Raw genomic sequence first — 26,538 nt, forward strand, 5'->3', positions numbered from 1 at the left:
ACTGGTGAAAGGTGTCGATTTTTTGAGATTATGGGACGAAAAAAAAAACAGTTTCATGCGGAAAAATCCGGTTATCTGGGCAAGAGATCGACTGTCTTGGAAACTAGTTGAAGAAAAGGTTAGAAAAATATCCACTAGTAACATATCCACAGGATATGTTACTGTCTGAAATAATGTGATTTCTACGGTCGATTTTCTTAAGTGTATGGGACGAAAAACCCGAGTTTTAGGGAGAAAATTCTGGTTGTCTGGGAAAGAGATCGATTGTCTTAATTTTTTGTTAGTTAATTTATTTAATTCCTTATAGGGATTAGGCAAAATCTTTAAAATATATCTAGCTTTTGGAGACTGAGTGGGCATTTCAATCTACACTTATAGCCAATCAGAGAATCTGGCCCATATCTATCATTAATTATAGGCGGCCATAGAGCCTATGTAGCCCAGTCGATGTGGTGTTTGCACACCACGGCGCTAGTTCGCACGAAGCAAGATTTAGTTTCGAGTCTAGTCGGCAATTTTTCTAATCCTTTTTTCGACTGGTTCCCGCGTTAGTCGATCTCTGGCACTGGTAAGTGGGCTTTTTCCTCCCGGAAACTCGGGAGTTTCGTTCCGTAAACTGAAGAAAATCGATCGTAGAAGCCACACTACTTCAGAAATTAAATTTATTGTGTTAGGGTTGGGGATCACAAGATGGCGGCACTTATTGAGCCATTCTCTTCACTGACTGCCGCTTAATTATGATAGTCTTGGGCCAGCTATCTCTGATTGGGTACCAGTGGAGATTGAACTGACCACTAAGTCTCCAAAAGTTAGATAGTGTTAAAACAGCATTGCCTACTCCTTATACGGGAATAAAAAGGCGTCAGCTGTTTTTTAATTTAATTTTTTTTTTTACGGATGAAGAGACCTACAAACAAGTTTTGCCATCTATTGGAACGTAACCCTAACAGGATATGTTACTGTGTGAAATAATGTGGTTTCTACGGTCGTTTTTTTTTTTATTATTTTTTGAGTGTACGGGACGAAAAACCAGAGTTTCCGGGAGAAAAATCCGATTGGCCGTATCATAGATCGACTAACTCGGGAATCGGTCGAAGAAAGACTTAGAAAAAGTTCCTGCTGTCGGCGACAAGACTTGAACTATAAATCTATTTTCGGGTGTCTAGCGCGAAGGATGCAAGCGTCACACACAATTAAATATGTATTAACTTTATGACCAGCGCCATCTATTTTACTCTAGCATGCAACTAGTATCTCTTTCGAAATCCATCCTTCGTTATTATTCTATCTTCTTTTTTTTTAATTTAGAATTATCAGTTAACTGAAGATAATCCGTGAATTTCAAATCGAAATGCGTATTTCATTGTATATTTTATTCACCTATTTGCCGGCCAGTTGGCCGATTGGTTAGTGCAGCCAGGCTGAGGCTACGAATTCCATGGAATTCTCTGACTCCATGGAGGTCAAATGTTAATAATAATAAACAACTATTTACTCTTGTATGTGTAAATGTATTTTTTCTGTGTTCGCAACTTTCATTTTCCCTGATGAGGGCGCTTCGAATTAACATGGCGGTATATTTGTTTGCATTCTTGATTGGAAAAACGAGTTGGATCTGAAATTTTTGTTATTATTTGATACTGCATAAAGTTTTGTTTGAATTGGCTTTACTGTTTGTTTAAATACGCAAGGCCCTTTTAAAAGCTACTAGAGGAATACAATACTTCCCATATAAATTAATAAAATTTTAAATGATTGAAATTGAATTCTTAATATTGCAGATGAAAATCGTAGAGTTATACGGTAAGCTTTATTTTAATCTTGTAAGAGATGTATTTATAACTGGAGTTACAGCATTTTTCAGTATTTCAGCTGCTGAGATTTATACTCCCGCTATCAGGTAGTTTTTTTGGCAGCAGGTAAACAATGTGAAATAAGGATTTCATAATGTTTTTGATATATTCGGTATTTTCAGTAACAGAAAAATTACCAAAGCCAGTCTTAAATTACAAACCATTAAGAAAAAGAAAAGCCAGGACGTCCTCTTAAGAGATTCAACGATGACTTAGAAGTCAGGCCTAAATCCTTGACAAGCATGATGATGATATTCCGTATTTTATTATTCTCTTTAATTAATTGCACGTTATGTGTAGCTTCTTTCTTTTATTGGTATTTCGCATTCTCCGCTGAGGACGCGAAAAACTTTTATGCGACTTTTAACCGAAGGCTAGCCAGTTTTTCTCATACGGAAGTGGAAAGGGTTTTCTGTTGATGGTATGTTTATTTTGCATGATGAAAAATCCGAGTTTCTTCCGGCATCGAAAAAGGTTCAGAAAATGAAATTCCACTGTTAACAGACAATACGTTATTCTTATAGCCGAAATTTGGTTTCTTCAACCGTAATTCAAAGCACACGAAGTATTATTTCCACCATAATACTTCTCACAGGAAAGTTGTTAATTAGATGCGTTAGGTTTTTTTTTTTTTTATAACCCTGCTTAATTATACACCAGGGAAAGGCTAGTTTCATTTGTAGACACAAGAAGGTTCTTCAGTTTTGACCGTTTAAAATATCTTACATTGCATAAAGTCACACAGCTGATTATGAGAATTATCTTATAAGTAGCTTCTCCCATTTTAAGGTTATCAATTGTGGTGTGCCAGAGTGTCCATTCCTCTGCCATTCTTTTGATATTGTAATAGCCCATGTTACCCATCCATTTCTTTACATCATCAACCCAAGAAATTCTTGGTTTACCAGGTGATCTTTTCCTTGTAAGTTTTCCTCCAGTATTTGCAGAGATGTTTCCCTGCTGATCCTCTTAATGTGTCTTGCCAAGGTCTTCCATGATGACTGTTTTGATTCTATTTATCACTTCCTCTCTCTAGTATGAGATGAAATGGTTGCTGTTAAGCCAAAGTTGGATGATGTATCTAGTAAGCTGTAGTTTAGGCTGATTAAGGTTGTTTATTTTTGTTAGTCAGGTTTCTAGTTTTTCTAGGCTGGGAGAAATGCAATCCATGAACAAAATAAATAAGAAATTTACTAATTTACTTATTCAGCTGCTAATATTTCAACCGATGTTTATCCATCATCGTAAGAACAGTTTGCCACAGTATATAAAGAATTAGTTATCGATTAGAATCAGTTATCAAGGGAAACAAAACTGAATATACATAAGAAATATCCTAATTTGGAACCTTTCAATGTTGGATAAAAAAAAAGTTTACAGCTATTAAGTTGGAAATTACTTGAAAATGGCTGCCTCACAGATTTTTGGTAAACTAATACACCCATAATGATTGAGGTTGCTGCTGTTGATACCAGATACAGTCTCTCTTTGTGTAATGACTTTTATATAGCACTTTAGTATTCTTCAATTTAACCACGTCGCCGCCAATATTGATAAAATACATCACTCCTCTACACTTCATATTCATCGCATATTTCAATGTAATATCAATGATATTACAATTTTAATATGCACTTCGCATGCACGGTAACTTGGACGTATATATACGTCCTGGCTGGTTGGGTGGTTAATCCTGTGTAATTGAATAATAAAGCATAGTATACCAATCCTGACTTGCCATATCAGGGTTGCAAACGTATTTCTTATGTAGGAAGGTGCTAAGAGATCATCTAGCCAATCCATAATGTGCCGAGGCACAGGCACACAATACTTCACATATTAGATTTTTTTCGCATAATATTAGATTTATATAATGTTATACAGAATTAACTTCAATACCTCAAATTCCACATCTCAAAGGCCTGCAATTTCCTGATTATGGATTTTGTATATGTCCATGATTCACATCCATAATTCAGTGTGTACCATACATAAGATTTTATTATTCTTATTTAGTCTGTTTCTTTATTCCAGAGGTCATTAGTAATTTATTAATCCAAAATGCTTCTTTTGCCTTAGCTATTCCTGATTTTATTTCCTTTCCATAACTGTTGTTCCATCTTCTGTAATCATTATATCTAAATAATTATAAGCCTTTATATTTTGAATGAATCCTGTTGATACTCTTAAATTTGTTTTGTTACTTTTTTTTTTTTTAATTAGTATTGCAACCATATTTTGTAACTCTGTTTTTGATTTTGTTATACAGGTAAAATCATTAGCAAATCTAATATTGTTAATTCTAATTGCCATTTATTTTTATTCCCATTTCAGTTTCTTCAAATTCTTTCATTATCATTTCACTGTATATATTAAAAAGTATAAGAGATATTATACATCCTTGTCTCACTCCTATTTTGATATCAATTGTTTAATTATTAATTCATTTAAAATTTGTCTTCTGATTCCAGTATAATTCTATTATTATTCTGAGGTCTTTTGTATCAGTTTGAATGTGCTTTAATATTTCTATTAACTTTTCATGGTTTATGTGTCAAATGCTTTTAAAAGTCTACAAAGCATAGATATGTTATTATTTATTTCTGTTGATCTTTCGATAACAGTTTTTATTTCATAATATTGCATTAATTGTACTTTTTCCTGGCACGAATCCTTTATAAGATTTAATATAAAATTTATAAACAATATAATTAATATAAACAATATAAGATTTTATATAATTCTTTTTTAATAATTATACTTACAAAAAGTCCATACAGAATTAAATGCTGTAAAAATCTTTGCCTTATCAAGTAAATTATAATAGACAAAAATATTTTTGGCTTAATTCTTTACCATAAGCAAACAGTTTTTATGTGGCACTCACTCATTAAACATCAGTACTGTGAGAAAAGGAAAAAGGAATTTATTATTTTCTGTTGTATTTTTCTAAAAGTTTTATTTTTTACATAATCCAGAAACCTTGCTCTAAAGACCAAACATGGAACTTTTTTTACACTTGATGCCTCCAATCATAGTGGCTGATGAATAGTTCCACCACATGAAAGTTTGCATGTGAAATTTCTTCGCAACTAGACTCCTTGTATATAGAGGCCGTTGACCTTATGTCGGTTGCCTCAGTATTCTTTAAAGCAAAATTAATTATATTTGATTTTTATGCTGCAAAGACATTAACGGTCATAGGACACAGGTTACAACAATACATATAGTAAACGGTTAGTAGGACAATCACAAACATCCATGCTCTTGATGAGATTCAAACCCACTGCTTCTTGGCTGGAGAGCATATATGATAGCCACTTGGCCAACCAGTCCGGTCTGTAATACAAAGTACGAGGATGTGCTGAAAAGTTGTGATAAGCACTACGAAGGAATTGAGATAAAACCATGTAACTTGCACATTATTCTACATATTTCCCATGAAGTGTTTTGACCAGCTTTTCTCTTGTCACATTTTCATATTACTTTTCCAGATCTAGAAAACTTATTATCAGTTGCTTTTATATCATTTTTGTTTTAGGTGTTTATCAGAACTTTTCAGCTCCCCCTCCCTCGTGCACTTACTTTTGGACATGTATGTTGCTGTGCACTACTGAGACAGTTTTGATATTTTTTGAGGTCCCATTTAAGGGAGCTAGATCCAGGAAAGAAGGAAGATACTGAAGTTAAATCAATATTGAAGTCATATATTTTGCAAAAACTGATTTTTAAAAGTCATCTTCTTTGTCTTATAATGTAATCTGATCATCTGCATACAGCACTTCTGCAAAGTTATTACCTAACTGTATTTCTTTATTTTTATATAAACTTTGTATACCTTATACCAAATCTAATGGATATCCTTGTTTTTTCATTATATTCCATAGTTTTTCTCTGTGCATTTTAGCAAACGCTTTTGTGTAATTTATAAAGGCCATATGAGTCTCTAAATTAAATTCTCGTCTATTCTCAATAATTTGTTTTAACACACAAATATTGTCTGAAAACCATGTCCGAAATCAATTTGTTCTTCTGAGAGTAGATTGTTTTGCAGTCTTTTATTCAGAATTTTACTGTTTTGTAAGTTGTATTTAATACTCTTTAATTTCCATAATCATCTATGTCTCCTTTCTTAAATATAGGTATAACCTTAGCTTTTGACCAATCTGATGGAACCTCACATTTCCTCCAACAGATATTAATTAAAGAATATGTGATGTAAATATTCCCTCCATATTCCCAAAGCTCTGTGTTTATGTCATCTAATCTGTTTTTTCTATTTTTTGATACCTTTATTGCTTCTTTTAGTTCTTCTAATCTAATTGGTTCTACATCAGTACTGATTTCTTCATTGTTTTTTGGTATTAAATTTGGGTCATACCATAAATTCTTAGAATGTTCTATCCATTGTTTTTCTTGTATTATGTTGATTTGTGCTGTATCTCTTTCTTAATTCTTTAATATCCCTAATATTTTGTAGGCTATGTTTTGTCTTCCATGTATGTCTTCTATTCTATTAATAAATCTGTCTGAAGAAGCCATTTCGGACAGATTTATTAAAAACCGTAATATAGAAATCTGTTGGTGAGCTTTCTGTATTATGATTTCAACTATATTTCTTTTGGTTTTTGTATATTTCTTTTGTTTCCTTGTTTTTGAAGGAATTATTTGTATGCCATTTGGTTTTCTTCCAAATTTTTAATGTTTTTATTTTTAATATTTAATTTTTTTTCCCAAGTACTTTTAATATTGTGGATATAATATAGTACTTTTAATATCCCTCAATATTGCAGGAGCTTGTCTGTTTGGTAGTATTGAAGCGGGAGTTAAGCCAGAAGGCAAAGATGGCCATCTTCAGTACAGTTTGTCTCCATTCTCGCCTATGGTCATGAGAGCTGGGTAATGACTGAAAGAATGCAGACACGAATCCAAGCGGCTGAAATGAGGTTTCTTCAAGGGATTGCAGGGCTGACAAGATTCGATAGGGTCAAAAGCTCTGCAATTTGGGAAATCCTCAATATTCAAGTGCTGCTTCTCCGTGTTGAGAGATCACAGTTAGGATGGTACGAGCACCTGGTCAGAATGCCACAAGAGAGGCTTCCCCAGCTGGCCCCCTTTGCCAAGCCAGAGGGGTGGGAGGCCACATGGAAGGCCAAGGACTCACTGGATAGATTATATCCAAAACCTTGGGTGGACAAGTCTGGGAGTCCCAAGAACACCTGAGCCTGGTGGCGGAGGATCATGATCATTGGAAGTCCCTCTTGCAGCTGCTGCTCCCACAACCCAATTAGGAAAGGTGGGCCTTGAAGATGGATGGATGGATGGATTATCACAGTTATATTAATATTTTTAATTTTTAGTTGTTTTACTAATTCTAATTCTGTTATTTTATGCTTTGTACATTCCATGTGACTACTTTTAAAATGTCTGAGGTTTCTAATCATTTCCTTTTATCCTTTCCTGGTTATTTTCTATTGTTTCTGTCTGATGAATTTTCCAGTTGAAGTGTCTGAGTTGTATACTCAGGTAAAAAGTATACAGTTGCATACTTTTTACCAAGTAAAAAGTTTTTACTTGGTAAGGTAACCCTCCTTACACAAAACTCCCAACCCTCCTTACTGTGACAAGGTGGATGTACCATTAAGGATTAAACTTCTTGTATATTATAATTTAATCCTTCCTAACCAAGCTTGGGGAGGGGGTGGGTGGGATTGCCTTATCAATATAAAAGTTCTTATTGTAATGAATATTATTCTATATAATTTAGAAAACTTGAACCTTAACAATTTATTTCCTATAAATTGTAGTCTACTGGCAGTTTTTATGACTCTTGCCTTTAGTCAACCTCTTTGAAGTACATCATCCACAAGATTGTTTTTAGGATTTTCAGTTTCACATTGACACAAGTAAAGCCTTCCTTAGAACTTTAAATGCTTTGGAATGCTCTGAATTGTGTTATTACAATGTTTAATAACTATTTCCAGAATGAGCTGATGACTTCTGCTTTGTAATCAGTTAACAGCCTAAAAGTTTGAATTTTGTGACACGAGAAACTTCATGGTAGATGATTTTTATTTATCACTTCAGAACTCCAGATAATCAGCATATTGATTCTTGTTATGAAATGTCTTGAGAAAGTCATGCACATTATATCAAAGTGCATGACTACATTTTCTAACATTTGAAAATGACAACCATATTATATAATATTTACTAAATCAGATTATTCTTACCTGTTTTCACATGCTCCTGCCTCACTGATATTTATTCTGCAGCTTGGAAATTATTCGTTAACCTACCTGTGTCCAAGAAGACGACAGATGCTACTAAAAATTGCCATCTTATTTATTCTCATTTCAGTCCTTTCTGTATTATGAAGAAATACATTAAGTGGGGCCTTTTTTTTATCTGTTACTTATTTTTGCATGAATTTGGACAGCATCAAGTACAATAGAAAAGTTTGAAGAAAACTGAAATAGTTACTCCTAATTTGTCTTAATATGTTTGTCGTTTGTCTAGGGATAGTTTTAGTTATTTTTTGTGTCATTTTTGGGTTGTATACATTTCATAAAGCTAATGTTTTAACAGTTTCTTATCTGACCAAAACCAGCTTGATCAGTTTCTTCTAGCATAATCCCACCAATATATAATAGAACATTAAATATCTAATTACATCAAAGTGCATCAAAGCATACGATAGAGTGCCAAGGCAAGAAGTCTGGAGGTGTCTGAGGGAGAAGAAGGTGCCGGAGAAATATGTCAGGTTGGTGCAGGAAATGTACAGAAATGTGAAGACAAGTGTTCGGACCTGTTTGGGACAGACAGAAAGTTTTCAAGTAACAGTTGGCTTACATCAAGGGTCAGCATTAAGTCCGTTTCTGTTTAATATTGTGATGGAGGTGGTAACAGAGGAGGTGAGAGAAGATGCACACCTTGGACAATGTTATATGCAGATGACATCTTGCTGTGTGTGGATTCAAGAGAAGAAGCGGAAACTAAACTGGAAAGATGGAGAAAAGTACTGGAAGAGAGAGGTATGAGACTGAGCAGAAGTAAGACAGAGTATATGTGTTGCGCAGTGGGCGGTGGCCAGGAGACAGATCTGGAGCTGGAAGGAAATGTCATCAGGAAGGTGAGAGACTTTAGATACTTAGGTTCAACAGTGGAAGAAGATGGAGGAGCTGAGAAGGAAGTGGGATGCAGGATACAAGCGGGTTGGAGGAACTGGAGGGAGATGGCTGGAGTGTTATGCGATAAGAGGGTGCCGATCAATCTGAAAGGCAAAATTTATAGGACAGTAGTGAGGCCATCTATGACATATGCTATAGAAACTGTGGCCCTGAGGAAAAATAACATCAGCAGGATGGAAGTAGCAGAGATGAGAATGCTTAGGTGGATGTGCGGTGTGACCAGAAAGGATCATCTGAGAAATGACTGTCAGGGGAACAGTGAAAGTTACGAACTTAGGAGCAAAAATACAGGAGGCAAGGTTGAGATGGTTTGGTCATGTGATGAGGAGGGAGGACGAATATGTGGGAAGAAAGGTCATGCAGATGGATGTGCAAGGAAGGCGGAAGCGTGGGCGGCCAAAGAAGAGATGGAGGGAGCTGGTAGAAGAGGACTTGAAGATGAAGAACTTGGATGTGGTGACAGCCCAAGACAGGAAGGTGTGGAGGAGACTCGTTATCAACAGTGACCCCACTTAAGTGGGAGAAGCTGTAGAAGAAGAAGAAGAAGAATCAAAGTGCATCACTACATTTACTAATATTGAAAATGACAACCATCTTCACGTCCATACTTCCAGCCTATTCAAATTATTCTGTAAGTACTGCAGATCAGCTGCATTCGTATTATCGTATCTATCTTTGCATTGTCAGCAAATAGCTGTATAATAAATTTAGTTTGACACTTTATCCAAGTGTGAGCAAACAAAGTTTGCACCTGAAGTATCTTCAGAACTGAGGTAACTCGTGGTAAAAGTAGACCAAGCTCTCATCACTACTTGTCTTAGTGTCTCCCATAATGCAATGCACATCTCCTTGCAGACATGTATAATGCTATTCATTAAGGGAAGGGCAACTATCCAGACCGGTTTCGACCTTTATTGAGTTCTCGTCAGTGGGAGCCAGACCCAGAGGTGGTGATACTAAGGTGGAAGTAATGGAGAAGTAATAGAGGCCCTTCCCTTAATGCATATCATGTTCCCTTAATTTCCTTATCATGTCTGCAAGGAGATGTGCTTTGCATTATGGGAGATACTAAGACAAGTAGTGATGAGAGCTTGGTCCACCTTTACCACCAGTTGCCTCAGTCCTGAAGATACTTCAGGTGCAAACTTTGTCTAACCTTATTATAGTCTAACCAAGTGGGAAAAAAACTTCCAACATCTTTCTCTAAATCCAAAGTAATTTAATAATAAGGTGAGACACCTTTTGGCAACTTGTATAGGTAAATATGACTTCTCCATTACTTCCGCCTTAGTATCACCACTTCTGGGTCTGGCTCCCACTGACGAGACCTTGATAAAGGTTGAAACCTGTCTGGGTAGTGGCCCTTCCCTTGATGCTTAGCATTATACATGTCTGTAAGGAGATGTGCTTTGCATTATGGGAGATACTAAGACAAGTAGTGATGAGAGCTTGGTCCACCTTTACCACAAGTTGCCTCAGTCCTGAAGATACTTCAGGTGCAAACTTTGTTTGCTTACACTTGGATAAAGGATTAAACTAAATTTATTATAGTCTAACCAAGTGGAAAAAACTTCCAACAAATAGCTGTATGTTGCATGTCAAATTCTTTCCAATGTCATTAATATAAAGATTGAATAGCAGTGGACCAGAGACTGATCCTTGTGGCATGCCAGTGATTAACTGAAATTTTGAAGGCTCACATCCCCTGTCATATGCCACTTTTTGATATCTGTCAGATAGTCATCCTCTTATCAATGCCAGTAATTTATAATAGAATCCCATTTTCTCCAATTTATGCAACAGTCTTCTATGCTGTATTCTGTTAAAAGCCTCAGCAAAATCTAAAACTATCATGGTGTATCCATTCCCCTTGTCTAACTCAATGATAAGATTATTGCAGTGTGGAGTCAAGTTGCTGAAATATTACTTTTCCTTAGTATACCCATGCTGTTCATTAAAAAAGTATAGTTTCTCTGTCAACCCATTCTTGTATGCAAACCCTAATAAACATTTCCAAAATCTTCGCTACCATTTCCAGAGATACTGATAGGTTGATAGTTGGACACATCAGATTTTACACCACTATGTGCAATGGAATTACTATACATTCTTTCCACTCCTGTGAAATCTTCTCTGTTTCAAGACAAATTATGTAGCCTGGTAAAAAGGAATAGCCAGTTCAGTTGAACACTCTTTTAGCATGTGTGCTGTTATCATATCAGTCCAATTGCCAAATTCTTATTAAGCCTGTTAGTAACTCTAGTACCTGTTCCTCATAAACAAGTTTCTTCTTGCTGTGAAGCAGTAGCAGTGTGCTCAGTGTTGCATACGTCAGGTTGATGGCTTTTAGCAAAATGGGAACTCAGTTGAACAATCTCTTCTTCATCCGTTACCTCCATACCATCTGCACTCAGTAGTGTTATTCTTTCATATTCATCTTTCTTTTACTTGCAGCATAATGATAGAATTCTTTTGGGTTCTCTTCAGCTTACAGAGCCGGTTTCTTTTTGTACTCAGGCTTAGCTTACCATACAACAATTGGGATTCTTCTGGCCTGATTCTTATAATTTTCATATCTGACATCATCCTTATATAAGCACACAGTATTCCTTTCATTACGAATCTCTTGCTTAATTAGATCACACATCCATTTCATTCCTGCCGTATTTATTCTTCGAACTCTAGGGACACATTCTGATATCGCTTTAAGTATTTTTTAAACACTTCCCATGCACTGTCAATATCCTTTCCATCCAGCATACTCTTGAGATGGTCATAATTTCATGCTTTGTAGTTCAGCATGTAACCTTTTCTTTGCCACTTCCCAAGTGAGTACTACATGACTCTCACCAATTGGAAGCAGAATAGTTACATCTTTAACTAAAATCCCATCTGACACTATAACCAGATCAACACTCTTTGACCTCGAGTTTCTTTCTTTTATATGCTGACAGAAGGAATTTGAATTGATGTTCTTCAATTCTAATAAAGGCATAATGGCCAGTCTGTTCAATGTAGTGAAGATAAGACGAGCGGGATACTTGATAGGCACCTGAGGAAAGACGTGGTAATGTATCTTTTGTCAGGATAGTAAGGAAGACAGTTTCTGAGCATTTAGAAGGAAGTGTGAAAAGAATCCTCCATTTGTCAATTGAGGATTCTTTTCACACTTCCTTCTAAATGCTCAGAAACTGTAATCAGTACAGCAATCCCTCGATTAATGTGTTCTTTAAAACAGGCACATTAATTGAAAATGCACTAATGGAATATAACAACCTATGGGAAAATGTATAATTCGTTCCTCAGATTTCTTTTTTGACCCTTAATTTTTTTATAGAAAAATTAGGGTATGTCTCAGGGCCTAGTTAAAGGAAAACCATGAAGCTAAAAGACAAATAAAACATATTCAGAATATAAATTTATTATTCTACTTCTTAACAAAGAATTGGCCTGACGTAGTTTGGCGGGCATTCTGTTTCTTTTTTTTCATACAACTGACAGTATGGCCCTATTTCTTCTTCCCTGCAAATTTTACTGGTTCTCTTTTCACCAGGATCAGTCTCTAAGCATTACTGCTTAAAAACTTTGATTGTATGAAAAATATTTTCAAATTGTTTCTGTAAAATCTCATTAGGCTTGTCAGTGATTAAATTTTCTTCATATTCTTCAGGATCTTCCCGCTGTGCATCTAAATTTAGCAGGTCGGAATCACTCAACTTCTCAGAATGAGATTTAATTAATTAGATTAATTTGAAAAGCCTCAAATCATTTGCACAATGTGGAAGAATGTGCTTCCAAATAGCTCACAGATTGCTAGCAGTAATTTCATTCGACTTTGCGACTTTATAACCAGGCTGAGATTTCTCTGATTTGACTAGAAAAGTCTTGGAAGGCATTTGCTTCCAAAAAAAAAAAAAAAAGGCCTGTTTCATTGACATTAAATATTTTTGATCACAATAATCCCCTTACACAATTTTCTTCAAAATCTCTGGATAATCTCCTTATCTGCAGTTGCAGCTTCGCCTGTGATTAGAACATTATGTAGGCTATTTCTCTTTTTGAAATCCTCAAATCACCCAGCACTAATGTGGAATTCTTCTTTTCCATCATTGATAGCCCTTTCTTTCCCGGGTACAAAGAGACAATGCTTTTGATTTAATAAGGCCAGTGTTTAGTGGGATCTGTTTTTGGTTACAATCTTCGATCTGTGTAAAAAGAAGCCTCTCTAATTCAATCATTATAATACTTTGATTTTCAGTGCATGCATGATGAACTTCAAGCAGCCTTACCTTTCTCTTTGTATTCAGCAGTTGATTTACCCATTTTTGTGTTCCTGTCCTATCTTTGCTCTGGACTCGCCTTGGTCATTTTTCTTTATTATTTCAAGTTTTTCTTCCACTCAGATTACTTTTTGAATCATTTTCACACTTCTGTTTTTTACTCACTAATTCTTTTTCTCATGATTAAAGGTTAGGAAAATAATTTAAAATAAAAAAGTATGGAAAACAATTGCACGAGATATGGTCAGCAAAATGCTATGTAAAGCAGACAACATAAATTTTGGCAGTAAATTTGGAACATAGCGTACATGGAAGTAGTGTAGTATGCCATTAAAAATAACTTTGTGAAATATTTTAAATCAGTAACTAAATTATTTTATTCTGGTGAGTGATTTTTTAAAATAGTTAGCCATAAAAAATGTATGGATAGAAAATTTTTGAAATCTGTAACAGTTATTTTTAAGATGTATATAGGCGCACTAATCGAATTTGAATATCGAAAAAAATGACGCATTAATTGGGGGCGCATTAATTGAGGGATTGCTGTATCATAAATTGCAGCAGACTAATTGCATCTGTGAGTCCCAGCCAACCATGTGTGAGAAAGGAAACAGTTGATTATGTTAAACAGTTGTTCATAAAAATTCCACAAAAGTCAACAAAACAATGTTGTCATGAGAAGAATGTACCATAGGAAACTCTGGTGAAGGAAGATGATGATGAGGAGTTAGTTTGATAAGTTTGGAGCTGCTCTATATGGATGGATATTGATATTGGCCAGTAGTTTTCATTCTGATAAAATTATAGACTGCTTGCCTGCTAAGAGTAATAACTTTAATTTCCCAGTGTTTTGACCTTCATATTAAGGTCATGTAGAGAGTGGACATGCACAGAGAGAGAGAGAAAGAGAAACAAGTTCTATTACCATTCAAATGGTATGCCAAAGAAACACTAATTTGATCAATCGTTATTATACTGGCTTCATCTCTAATGGAGGAAAGGAGCTGCATCAAGACTACATCCTGTTTTACAAGCTTAGAGAATTCAATTTTAACCATTAATAATATAGCAGTAGCTATATTATTAATCTCTATTAAAATAAGTGTGATTTGTTGTTAGCATGTTATGGCTAAGATCCTGTGGTATCACAGTCCTGATTATTATGATTTGATTGCTTGATTCAACCAGAGAGAGACAGGTGGTAAGGTTGTCTGCAAGGATAGAAAAATTACAACTCCATGATGGACTCAGGAAGTTAAAGAGGCAGTCAAGGAAAAGAAGAAGAAGAAAGTGTATCGAGAGTACCTGGCAGGTAAGTCAACTTGTGTTCTGAGAGAATACAGAGAAAAAAAATGTAAGAAAGTGAACCACTATGTAAAACTTGCTAAACAAAATAATGGGAAGACTTTGGTAGAAACAGAAAATGAGATGCTTGAAGAATTAATAGGTTGGGAGTGAAATGGATGTGCAACTTTATTAAGCATGAGATCCACAAGAAGATGATGTGGAAAGAAAATCATGAGAATAAGAGTATGAGGAGTTATGAAATATATAAAGCTCAGGCCAGAAAAGTTACAATTACTGTATGGAAAGCTAAATCGCAGTATGAAAAGAAATTGGCTATGGCTAAAGGCAATCCTAAAGAAATTTATCATTATGCTGCAAGCAAAAGAAAGAATGAATGTGGAAAAATAACTTTATTGAATGCAGATGGTACTCTAGTGTCAGAAGCTAATGAGATTGTTTAATTAATGATTGTTCACTTTGCTAAGATATATCAATCAGGTGTATGTAACATGGTGCTACAGCTATGTTGGATGGAGAGTTCAAGTGCATGAAAATGAGGTTAAACAGCTGTTGCATAACATGGGTAAGAATTTGTCAATAGGCACAGATGGAATATCAGCACGTTTTGCTAAAGGAATGTTCAGCCAAATTGCCTAGGCTTTTTGCATGTTTTGTAACCTGAGACTCAGCTCAGGAATGGAAAGAATGTATGATAATTTCTTTGTACAAGTGTGGTGTAAAAATTGATGTGCCTAACTACTGACCTATCAGTAATTCTGGTGCAGTAGTGAAGTTTTTAGAGAAGTTGGTAAGAACTCACATACAGAAATGGGTAGACAAAGAGGCTAGCAGCAGCATGGGTTTACTAAAGGATGGTCATGTTTTAGTAATTTGCTCATATTTTATAACAATTTTATGGCCGAGTTGGATAAAGGGAATGGATACACTATGTAATGTTGGATTTTGCTAAGGCATTTGATAGGATACCACACAAAAGGCTGTTGCATAAACTGGAAAATATGGGATTTTAATATAAACTCTTGACTTGGATTAGTGGATGGTTGACAAACAGATATCAAAAAGTGATATATGGTGGGTGTGTATCTGCCAGATTTAAGGTGACCATTGGTGTACCTCAGGATTCAGTCCTTGTTGTTCAATGTATACATTAATGACATTAGGAAGGATTTAACAGGTGATGTGCAATTGTTTACTAATATATACAAGATTGGCAATGCAATCAGGGATGCTACTGATATCCAGCACTTACAAATATTTTGAATAAGCTGGAAATTTGGCCAAAAGAAAATGGCTGTCAGTTTATTGCAAGTAAGTGTAAAGTTGTGCACTTTAGCATGATGAGATTTTCAGTGGTATATTATGTTAGCGGAGTTATGCTACAAGAAACTGGTGAGGCTAGGAATCTTGTCGTAATGGTGGATAGGAATTTGAAGTTCAGAAGTTGCATACTAAAAGTTGCAAATACAACTCGGGGAATAATTGCAGTGTTGAAGTGAACCTTGACATGTAAGGATAAGGAAGTCATTTTGCCTCTTTATGAGACATTGATAAGACCTCACCTGGATTATTGTGTGTGGATTTAGTCTCCCAGATTCCAAGGTGATAAAAAACTGAAGAAATAATGCAGTGAAAAGTTACAAAGATTATATCTGGATTATGGTATTTAGATTATGAAGACATTGCGAGTATATGGATTATAGACTCTATAATCATATAGAGTCTATATGATTATAGCGTTAACAAGAGAAAGAGGGTCGATATGATAGACGTCTATAAACTTCTGAATGGGTGTTATAGGGTATTGTCTGATGAAATTTTTCATTATATAGAGGGTGGGGAGAGAACACAACAGGGCATCCTTGATAGTTAAGTTTGTTTGCATTCAAGAAAGGGGGTAAGAGTTAGGTTTTTCTCTCACAGAGCAGTAAGTATGTGGGATAGTGAGTGCATATAGTGTGAATGAATTTTAAGAAAAGGTATGACAGCTGATTTGGGTGATTTATAGCTTTCCTCAATGAGTCATTGACTCCCTGGAAGCATCAAATAATAATAATAATAATAAATATTGGAAAGATATTTAAATGAATAGTAATATAGTAGGCTATAGAATGGTAAAATATTCTGGAGGCAATTAAAAAAGCTCAGCAGTGGGGGAAATTGTAATATAAAAGGAATTAAAGATAATACATTAACATGAAAACTGAAGATAAAAATGTTGTATATATCTGGAGTGATTACCTTGAAAGATTGCTAAATGAAATAAGCAGTGACAGCATGGTGGTACAAAATGTTTACCAAGAATACAATATATCAATGCTTGAAGTAGAAAAAGCCATGGAAAAAAAAACTTCCAAAATCTTTCTCTAAATCCAGAGTAATTTAATAATAAGGTGAGACACCTTTTAGCAAATCGTATAGGTAAATATGATTTCTCCATTGCTTCCACCTTAGCATCACCACCTCTAGGTCTGGCTCCCACTGACGAGACCTCAATAAAGGTCGAAACCGGTCTGGGTAATGACCCTTCCCTTAATGCATGGCATTATACATGTCTGCAAGGAGATGTGCTTTGCATTATGGGAGATACTAGGACAGTGGTGATGAGAGAGCTTAGCCCACCTTTACCACGAGTTGCCTCAGTCCTGAAGATACTTCAGGTGCAAACTTTGTTTATTTACACTTCCATATTTAATTAAATTAATTAAATATGGAAATAGACAACAGAATTACCAAAGCTGGAATAGTACAAAATCAATGGTTATAAATTCAATTAAAGATGCCAAGAAATTATATTATTGTTTAATCCTTTATTCACTTGTAAGCAAACTAAGTTTGCACTTGAAGATACTTAACACACAAATGTGTTGGATATAGTGGCTAATGACTTCATGTTAATTAACTTAGTATCCCATAATGCAATGCCCACATCCTTTCAGGTGTGTATCATGCTATACATTTATGGAAAGAGCCATTGTCCAGATCAGTTTTGAGCTTTATTGAGGTACTGTTAAAATGCAGGGGATACCTGTCTCCAAACACTGAGTGATTTAAGACAGTGCTTCCCAAACTTATGGATATAAAGGCCCCCTTGGAAAAATTAAAATATTTCACGGCCCCCATAATAAATCATATTATAATAAATATTATTATAATATTTATTGTATTTATATTCAATAGAAAACGTACAAAGCGAATATCGCAAAAATGAAATGCAAATATTACATTTTTAGCATCTTATATAGACATTTGACATGGCACACTTAGTCCTAAAACATTTTTAATTTGTTTTCATTATTTCACGGCCCCCTCAACAAAACTAACAGCTCCCAAGGGGACCGCGGCCCACAGTTTGGGAAGCGCTGATTTAAGAAATCACTCTAAATCTCACTGGGTGACCCAAAAGGATCACCACTCACTTCAAACTCTCATTAGTGACTCTACTCAATGGCAGCAAAATCTTGCCACCAAGCAGAACAGCTCTTCTCCCTAGAATCAAGCCTGAAGACGAACATTATTAAAATGTCATTAGTGGGAACTTGACCTGTGGGAGTCAGATCTAAAAGAGATATGAATGTTGAAGTAATGTAGTAGTCATATATTTCCTATATACAAGTAGTGAAAAGGTGTTATACCTTTTCACTACTTGTATTGAGATATTCTGGATTAGAGCAAGTTGTTGAAAGTTTTTTTACTTGTTATAAATTCAATTATAAATTAAATTCCAAGAAATTATATTCTTGTATAGTCTTATCCAAATGTAAGCAAACAAATTTGCATGTGAAGTATCTTCACTACTAGGCTACTTTATATAATGGCTAATGACTTCACATTAATTGCTTTAGTATCCCATAATACAAAGTACACATCCTTTCGAGTATATGTTTTGGGATACTAAGGCAATTAATGTGTGGCAGTTAATGGCTAATGAATATCATTAGCTACTGTATACAAATAGCCTGGTTATGAAGATACTTCACATGCAAATTTTATTTGCTTACATTATTTTTAAAAATAAATCACCTAACGTCTTTTATTCCCTTTTAGGGGATGGGCAAGGCCTTTATACCCTATCTAGCTTTTGGAGACTGAGTGGCTAGTTCAATCTCCACCAGTAGCCAATCAGAGATAACTGGCCCATGTCTATCACTAATTATAGGTGGCCACTGACGAAGACACTAGCAAGCAAGTGCTGCCATCTCTTGGTACCTAACCTTAACAGGATATGTTACTGTCTGAAAATAATGTGGGTACTACGGTCGATTTTTCTTGAGTTTACGGGACAAAAAACCCAAGTTTCCAGGAGAAAAAACTCGCTTGCCTGTGCCAGAGATCGACTTATTCAGGAACTGGTCAAAGATAGGCTTAGAAAAAGTTCCTCTATTCGGTGACTAGACTTGAACGTAAGTCTAACTTTGAGCGACCAAGCACAGAGGATGCAAGCATCATTTCCACTGAGCTACACAGGTCTCTCTCTTTTTTTAATAGCAGATTTAATAATCTCTGATGTAGTTCTAAGCTAGCATGTTTAAATAATTCTAAATTTATTTCATCATTACCAGGTGCTTTCTTATTATTTTTTTTTTTAATTTTTAAAATTTCTTATTTTTTAAAGAAATATTTTTAAAAATAAGAAAGCACCTGGTAATGATGGAATAAATTAGAAATATTTAAATATGCTAACTTAAAACTACATCAGAGATTATTAAATCTGCTAATCAGGAACAGCTCTGGATGGCTGTTAAAAAATAAAAAAAAATCAATTATTTTACCTATTTACAAAAAAAAGCAATAAATCAAATTACAGAGGAATAAGTTTGTTATTTTGGGTATAAAATATACACAGCACTCTTGAAAAAGAAAATAAACAACTATATCAAAAAATAGTTAATAGAAAAACAAAACAGATTTAGGAAGTGTCAATCATGCATTGATTCAATCTTCACTTTAACATAGTTAATTGAAAAACAAAGAGAATTTAACCTAAACACTCATATTATTATTATTATTATTATTATTATGGGCAACTCCAAGGAGTCCTTAGGCTCATCGAGGGAGCCCCTAAAAATGCCAAATATCAAGAACAACTATTTAGCATTCGCACAGTATCTGTCATACTTTGCTTTGAACTCATTTACAGTCATGGCACCCACAACAAACTTTGGCAACTTATTCCACTCATTCACCACTCTCCAAGTAACTATGAAAAAGCCTTTGATTTAGTAAAAAAGAAATAAATTCTTTGAAATATTAATTAAAATTGAATTACCTCCACAATTAATAAAAGCAGTGGGCAATATTTATGAAAATAACATCATAACAGTGAAAACCAAAGGCACACCTACAGAGTGGATAAAAATAAACAGAGAAGTAAGACAGGGATGCAGCCTATCTCCAGTCTTTTCAATATATATATATATATATATATATATATATATATATATATATATTACATAATATGTATACATATATATATATATTACATAATATGAAACAAATTACTGTTTAATACATTATTATATGCAGATAACCATTTTTAATCACTAACACAGAAGATGAATTGGCTCTCTACAATCTTGACAAGATTGTCACCAAATATGGCATGAAAATATCCTCCGAAAAAACAAAAGTTATAGCATTTAAAGGAAGGGAACCAATAAGAAGCAAAATAGTTCTAAACAACAAAGCAATTGAGCAAGCTAATAATTTTAATTATCTTGGTTGTAATATAAGTTACATTGAAGAAACAGATTCTAAACATAAAATTAGTAAATTCACCAAAACTATAGGCATGATTAATAATATTTTCAGGCCAAATTTGATACCAAGGAGTCTGTGCAGTTAGCCTAGTGGCTGTGTACTTCGCAACCATGTGGCTGGGGAAGGAGTGTCCTAAGTTCGATTCCCATAGGTGACGTGAGGAGCTGAAGATCTTCCTCAGCCATAGCCAAGTTAGCTGGTCTTGGGCCTGGAAAGTAGGTTTTTTTTTTTTCCCAGTTTATCCTGGGGTTTTTTCATCCCGCAAAAGCTGGCAAACCGGACTTGAGAACTCAACACTATAGACATAAGATACACCGGGATGTAGGGCTGACCACCTTATCCTGTGAATGGTTTGAGGTCCGATGATTAATAAACCGTTGACACCGCAAGGTAAAAGAGTGAAAAAGGAAGATGAGATTTGATACAAAGAAATACTAGACTAAGAATATTCAACGATTTTGCAAAATATTATATGGAAACAATACATGGACAGTGAAGAAAATAGATTACCAAAGGATAATAACATCAGCAGAAATGAAATTTCTAATAAGTACTGCAGCTTATACTAAATTAGTTAGGAAAAGAAATGCAGGTATTTTAAAATAATTTCAACAACAATCAAAAATTACAGAAACAAATGAATCAACATGTAAATAGAATATCACCAGATAGATTATCAAAAAAAAAAAAAAATGCTAAATTATAAACCAAAAGGAAAATGAAGTAAAGGAAGACCTGAGAATGCCAGTAGCCTAATACTGTGGAAAGAAGAAGACATCATTTTTAAATCATTACATAATAATAATTATTATTATGTCAATTTCACTCTTTTAGATAAAAGATTAATCAAGAATATAATTTCTTGGCATCTTTAATTTAATTTATAACCAAGGGAAAAATCTTGACAAGAGAGAAATAAGTTAAAACACTAAACTAAATCTATACAGTGCAGTTTTCAAACTAATATTAACTCACCTGAGAGCTGAGTTAGCAATGACAGTTGATTGAAGACTGAAGGTTATACATATGAAAGTTCAGAAAGAAAAGGTTAGCAAAACAGGTGTTTTTTTTTTGCTAGTAGGGCAGGAAAAAGTCCTAGATGAAGACCCAGTTTTATGTGGCTTGATATAGTCTGATGTGTCTTCTAAGGCACGTGTGTGAGAGAGAGATAATATTTGAATCCTGATGAATAACAGATTAATTTGGAGGAAAGTTAAGGAAGTTCATAGGAAGTTAGTACTACATGAAAAAGTTAGATATTACTATTGTAATATCCTGTATGATACAAGAGAGAGAGAGATAATATTGGAATCCTTACAAATAGCAGATTAATTTGGAAGAAAATTAAGGAAGTTCATAGGAAGTTAGTACTACATGAAAAAGTTAGATATTACAATAGTAATATCCTATATGATACAAGTGCTCCCCCCCCCCCCCCCCCGGGAATCGAGTAATAAATTCCACAAATTATTATAAAAGTGATTGAGATATGTAACCTTACGCCCTCAACCATGGGATGCTTTGTCTGTCTTAGAATTTTAAAATGTTTAGAAATAGAGGCAACAACGTGGTATGAAAAATGGACAAATTTTCCTTCGACTGATATTCCCCAAACTTTACCAGGCATTTTGGAATATTGTGACTATTTCCCTTTCATTAATTCAACAATAACTATTGGTATGACATTACCTCTTACAATCTGTACCATTTCAGCAGGATTCTATTGGCAGCCCAACTTACAAATTATCACGATATTTATCCAACCTTCTCCATCCTCTCATAGGCCAATTAGCATCATCAATTAAAAATTCCACAGAGTTTCATGCAAAAATAAGACATTCGGCTGTTGGAAATTGACATGCTAATTAGCTTCGACATTGTCTCCCTCTTCACTAACACGCAAGTCTATTGTCTCCATAAGGAAACAATAGACTTGCTAACTCAGAAATTCCCATCTGACATTGTCGAATTATTCAAATTTGTTATTACATCTGTTACTTCACCTGGAAAGAAAAAATTTACAAGCAAGAGGAAGGAACAGCAATGGGATCTCCCTTATCACCAAATCTAGCCAACCTCTTTCTAGAACACCTGGAAGAAAAAATTTTCACGTTTAATCCTAAACCAAAAATCTGGCCACGATACGTTGATGACGTCTTTAATGTCTGGGGTCATTCTGAACAAGAACTACACTTGTTCCTAGATAAAATCAACCTTCTTCATCTGCGCATCAAATTCACGCTCGAAAAAGAATCTCCACAGAGTATCTCCTTCCTGGATGTACAAATCCAAAGGAAAGAAGATGGTTCCATCTGTCTATCAAAAGCCAACTTTTTCAGGAGGCTACATTTACATTTCTTCTGCTCACCATCCATCTCAGAAATTTGGCATCATTAAATCATTAGTAACCAGAGCGCACAGATTCTGTTCCTCCAAAGGTTCTTTAAATCAGGAATTGGAAATAATCAAAAATACAAGATTTGAAAGATGTTCTGAGATGCCTTAAGGCATCTCAGAACGTCTTTCAAAAATCTTGAAGAAATATAAACCGGCTGCTACCTACAAATCATTCAACCAAATCCACAATTGGTTACCTTCTCCTAAAGACAAACTTTCACCTCTTATGCTACCTGGGGTGTACGAGGTCCTATGGACAGAGAGGCAGATCCTTCAACAAACGCATTTCTGAATATCAAGACCATATATGTCTCATCAAACCACAGAAATCTGGCCTTGGACAACACGGAATTGAAAACCCACACCATAGGATCCATTGGAAAAAACCAAACTTCTACAGAGATCTTCATATAAACATGAACGTTTATATAAAGAAAGTGCTGAAGCCTTATGTCACAGACCTAATTTGAACAGTAATGACATTCTTATTATCCCTGAAGTCTGGGAAATTGTCATCCTAAATTGTGTAACATAATTCTATATGTTATCTCATTTTAATGTATCATGTTTTTTTTTTTTCCAGATATATTTTAATTTATTTCTATAACACGCTACTGCACGCATAGAGGGATTCCATTGTAAGCATGCACCCTAGCTGTTAATTCCTAGTATGTTTGAATTAACTGTCTTCTTCTTCTTCTCTCTTCCATCAGCTATGTGGATGATGATGAGGCCGAATGAACTCTTTCCACTTCTGTCTGTCCCGGGATAATCCGAATGATTCTGTCCTTGTTGGTGTCGCTTGTTGTGATTTGGTTTTCAGGTCCTCTTTTATTTTGTCTATCCATCTAATTCTGGCCGTCCTTTGGATCTTTTACCTTCCATCGTTGTATTCAGGGCTTTAGATGGTAGCCTTTCTGTTCCCATTCTGGTCACATGGCCAAACCATCGCAGTCTCCTTTCTTGGATTTTGTCTATTATTGTTATTTCTTGTTTTAGTCGTTTCATTATGTCTTTGTTTCCTAGTCAATCCAGCAAAGATACTCCAAGCAATCTTCTTAGCCAATCCATTTCAGTAACTAATAATTTTTTCTCTTCAGCCTTTTTGAGATTCCAGCATTCACTTCCATAGAGGAGTATTGGGAGGACCATTGTTTCATAGATTCTGACTTTTGTTACTCGTTTGATGTCTCTTGACTTCCATATTTTATTAAGTCGTCCAAAAGTTTGGGATGCTTGACTGATTCGTCTATATCTTAAAATTTCACCATTGTACTCAATAACTCCTCCAAGGTAGGTGAAGTTTTCTACCTGCTCTAGATTCTTACTATCAATTTCATTTTTCAGATTGGTGCTTCTTTTTCCTATTTGCATAATTTTTGTTATGTCTATATTTATGTTTAATCCAGATTTTATGCACGCCTCCTTTATTTTATCAGAAATTCGCTGTAGATTTTCTTCTGTGCTTGCAAGTAATGCAATGCCATCTGCAAATTTTAAATTTGTTACATTTTTCCCATATATTTTGATTCCAGAGTCTTCATTGTTTGAGGCTTTATTGATTGCTTCTTCCAGTGTAAGATTGAACAGGTCTGGTGACAGATTGTATCCCTGTCTTACTCTGCTCTCTGTGTGGAACCAGTTGGTTAAGGTGTCCTCCATTCGTACTGCACTTTCAGATTTCTCATACAGATTCTTTATTATTCTTATGGTTTTGTTGGGAATTCCAAATTCTTCCATAATTCTTTTCTATGAATTGAATCAAATGCCTGATGAAAGTCTATGAAATTTATGTAGCAACTTTGGTTGTACTCTAGTGTCTTTTCTATTAGCTGTCTTAAGGTGAATAGTTGATCAATTGTGTTTCATCCTGGTCTGAAACCTGTTTGTTCTTCTCCTAGTGCTAGTTCTATATATGGCTTAATTTGTTTTTGGAGTACTCTCGTAAAAACCTTACTTGGAATACTGAGGAGGCTAATGCCTCTGTAATTATTGCATTCTGTTTTATCTCCTTTTTTGTATATAGGAGTTATAACTGATTTGGTCCATTCAGTAGGCACTGCTTCATTTTTGTAGATCCTTTCAAATAATGTTTTTAATGGTTCCAAAAGGTTGTTCCTTTCCTGCTTTTAAGAATTTTGCGTATATTTGATCAATGCCAGGTGCTTTCCTAGTTTTGAGTTTTTCTATGCTGTGTGTTATTATTTCTTTGGTAAAGATGTTTTGTTTCCTCTTCCATTTCAGTGGCTGGAATAGTAATACCCTGGGAGCTGTTTTTATTATATAAATCTCTGAAGTATTCTTCCCATCTGCCCATTCTTTTTGTTTTACTTTCAATTAGTTGTCCCTCTTTGTTTTTGATCATTATAATTTTTGTTGTCCGTGTCTTACTAATTTGGTCTATTTGTTTATATAATCTATGAAGGTTATTTTCTTTTGATAGCTTCTCTGCCATTTTGCATTTTTCTTCTAACCAGTTATTCTTGTTTCTTTTAGCTAGTTTTCTAATTTCTCTGGTTAATCTATTATATTCATTTTTGTTATAGTTTTGTTTTTATTTCATTCTTTTCCTTTGGTCACTTAACCATTTTACTTCATTCAAGATCCAATCTTTTTTACTTTCTCTTTCTGTGTAACCTATTGTATTTTCTGTTGATCTTAATATTATTTTATTTAATTTGCACCAATGTTCTTCAATGCTTACATTCTGTTTTGGTAGTTCCTTCACGTTTTTATCTAGTTCTAGTTGATATTTTCATAGAATATTATTCTCTTGTAGTTTATTTACATTCAGTCTCCTTTTGACTATAAAAGTGATTTCAGATTTGAACTTTATTCTTAGTTTGCTAATACTAGCTTATGGTCTGCTCCACAGTCTGCAGCAAAGGATCTGCATTTTAGGATACTTGATTTCCATCTTTGATTTACAATAATATAGCCTATCATATTCTTGGTTTGTCTGTCTGGTGATATCCATGTCCACTTTCTTTGGGGTTTTGGTAGTTTAAAGAGAGTGTTGGTTATTGTTAGTCTATTATTTGAGCAAACGTTTAGCAGTCTTTTGACACGTTCATTGCTTTCTCCATACCCAAACTTTCCGATTACTTTTGGCCAGGTATTCCAGTCTTTGCCGTTTAAGTGCCCCATTACAATCAGAAGATCTTGACTTGATGTCTACTGTATTTCTTTTTGCAGATCTGTATAGAAATCCCAATGTCTTCGTCTGATGATGTTGAAGTTGGTGAGTATACCTGAATAATAGTCAGTGATCCAATTGATGTTTTAAATCTTGCTTTAATTATCCTAGGTGAGATAGGATTGTAAGACAATAGAGAGTTTTGAGCCTTTGGTTTTGATATAAGTACTACTCCTTCTTGGGTTTGTTGTCCTCCCTGCCTGAAGTTTAGATTTTGTACTGTCCATGGTGGAATTCTCCTTTATCAGTCCATCTGGTTTTGCAGAGTTCTTACATTCCATGTTCCTGTGCTTGTTATGTTTTTCCTGTCTAGTAGGTGATGTTTTGTTCCAATAACATATTTTTCGCCTTCACTATCTTAGTTCCCTAATAGTGGGCACAACCCTTGTTTGACTGGGCGACGGTTGAGCCGGCATGTATCTTTAGGTTGGTGAGTATACTTGAATTAACGGTACTGAAGACGAAATATTTACTTAGTAAAAAATCGTATTACTCTGGTTACGTGTGTATGTTTAGTCATGAATGCTCCACAGATTTCATTATACAACATAGGAAGT

At 34.7% G+C, this 26,538-nt stretch overlaps 1 protein-coding gene across 4 annotated transcripts in view; it reads left to right on the forward strand.

The window, feature by feature from the left end:
- Window positions 1-1,588: 1,588 nt before the first annotated feature.
- LOC150099984 (tubulin monoglutamylase TTLL4-like) overlaps window positions 1,589-26,538 on the forward strand; it is a 548,120-nt gene continuing 523,170 nt past the window's right edge. For all 4 annotated transcript variants that reach the window (XM_090402675.1, XM_090402676.1, XM_090402677.1 and 1 more), the window contains exon 1: window positions 1,589-1,803. The gene's annotated coding sequence lies outside the window, so the exon portion shown is untranslated. The remainder of the gene's footprint in view (window positions 1,804-26,538) is intronic.

The sequence above is a fragment of the Typopeltis vanoorti genome, chromosome 13 (assembly GCF_054136105.1).
Source record: "Typopeltis vanoorti isolate ZY-2024b chromosome 13, IOZ_Tvanoo_1.0, whole genome shotgun sequence".
In the NCBI taxonomy this organism is placed as follows: Eukaryota; Metazoa; Arthropoda; class Arachnida; order Uropygi; family Thelyphonidae; genus Typopeltis; species Typopeltis vanoorti.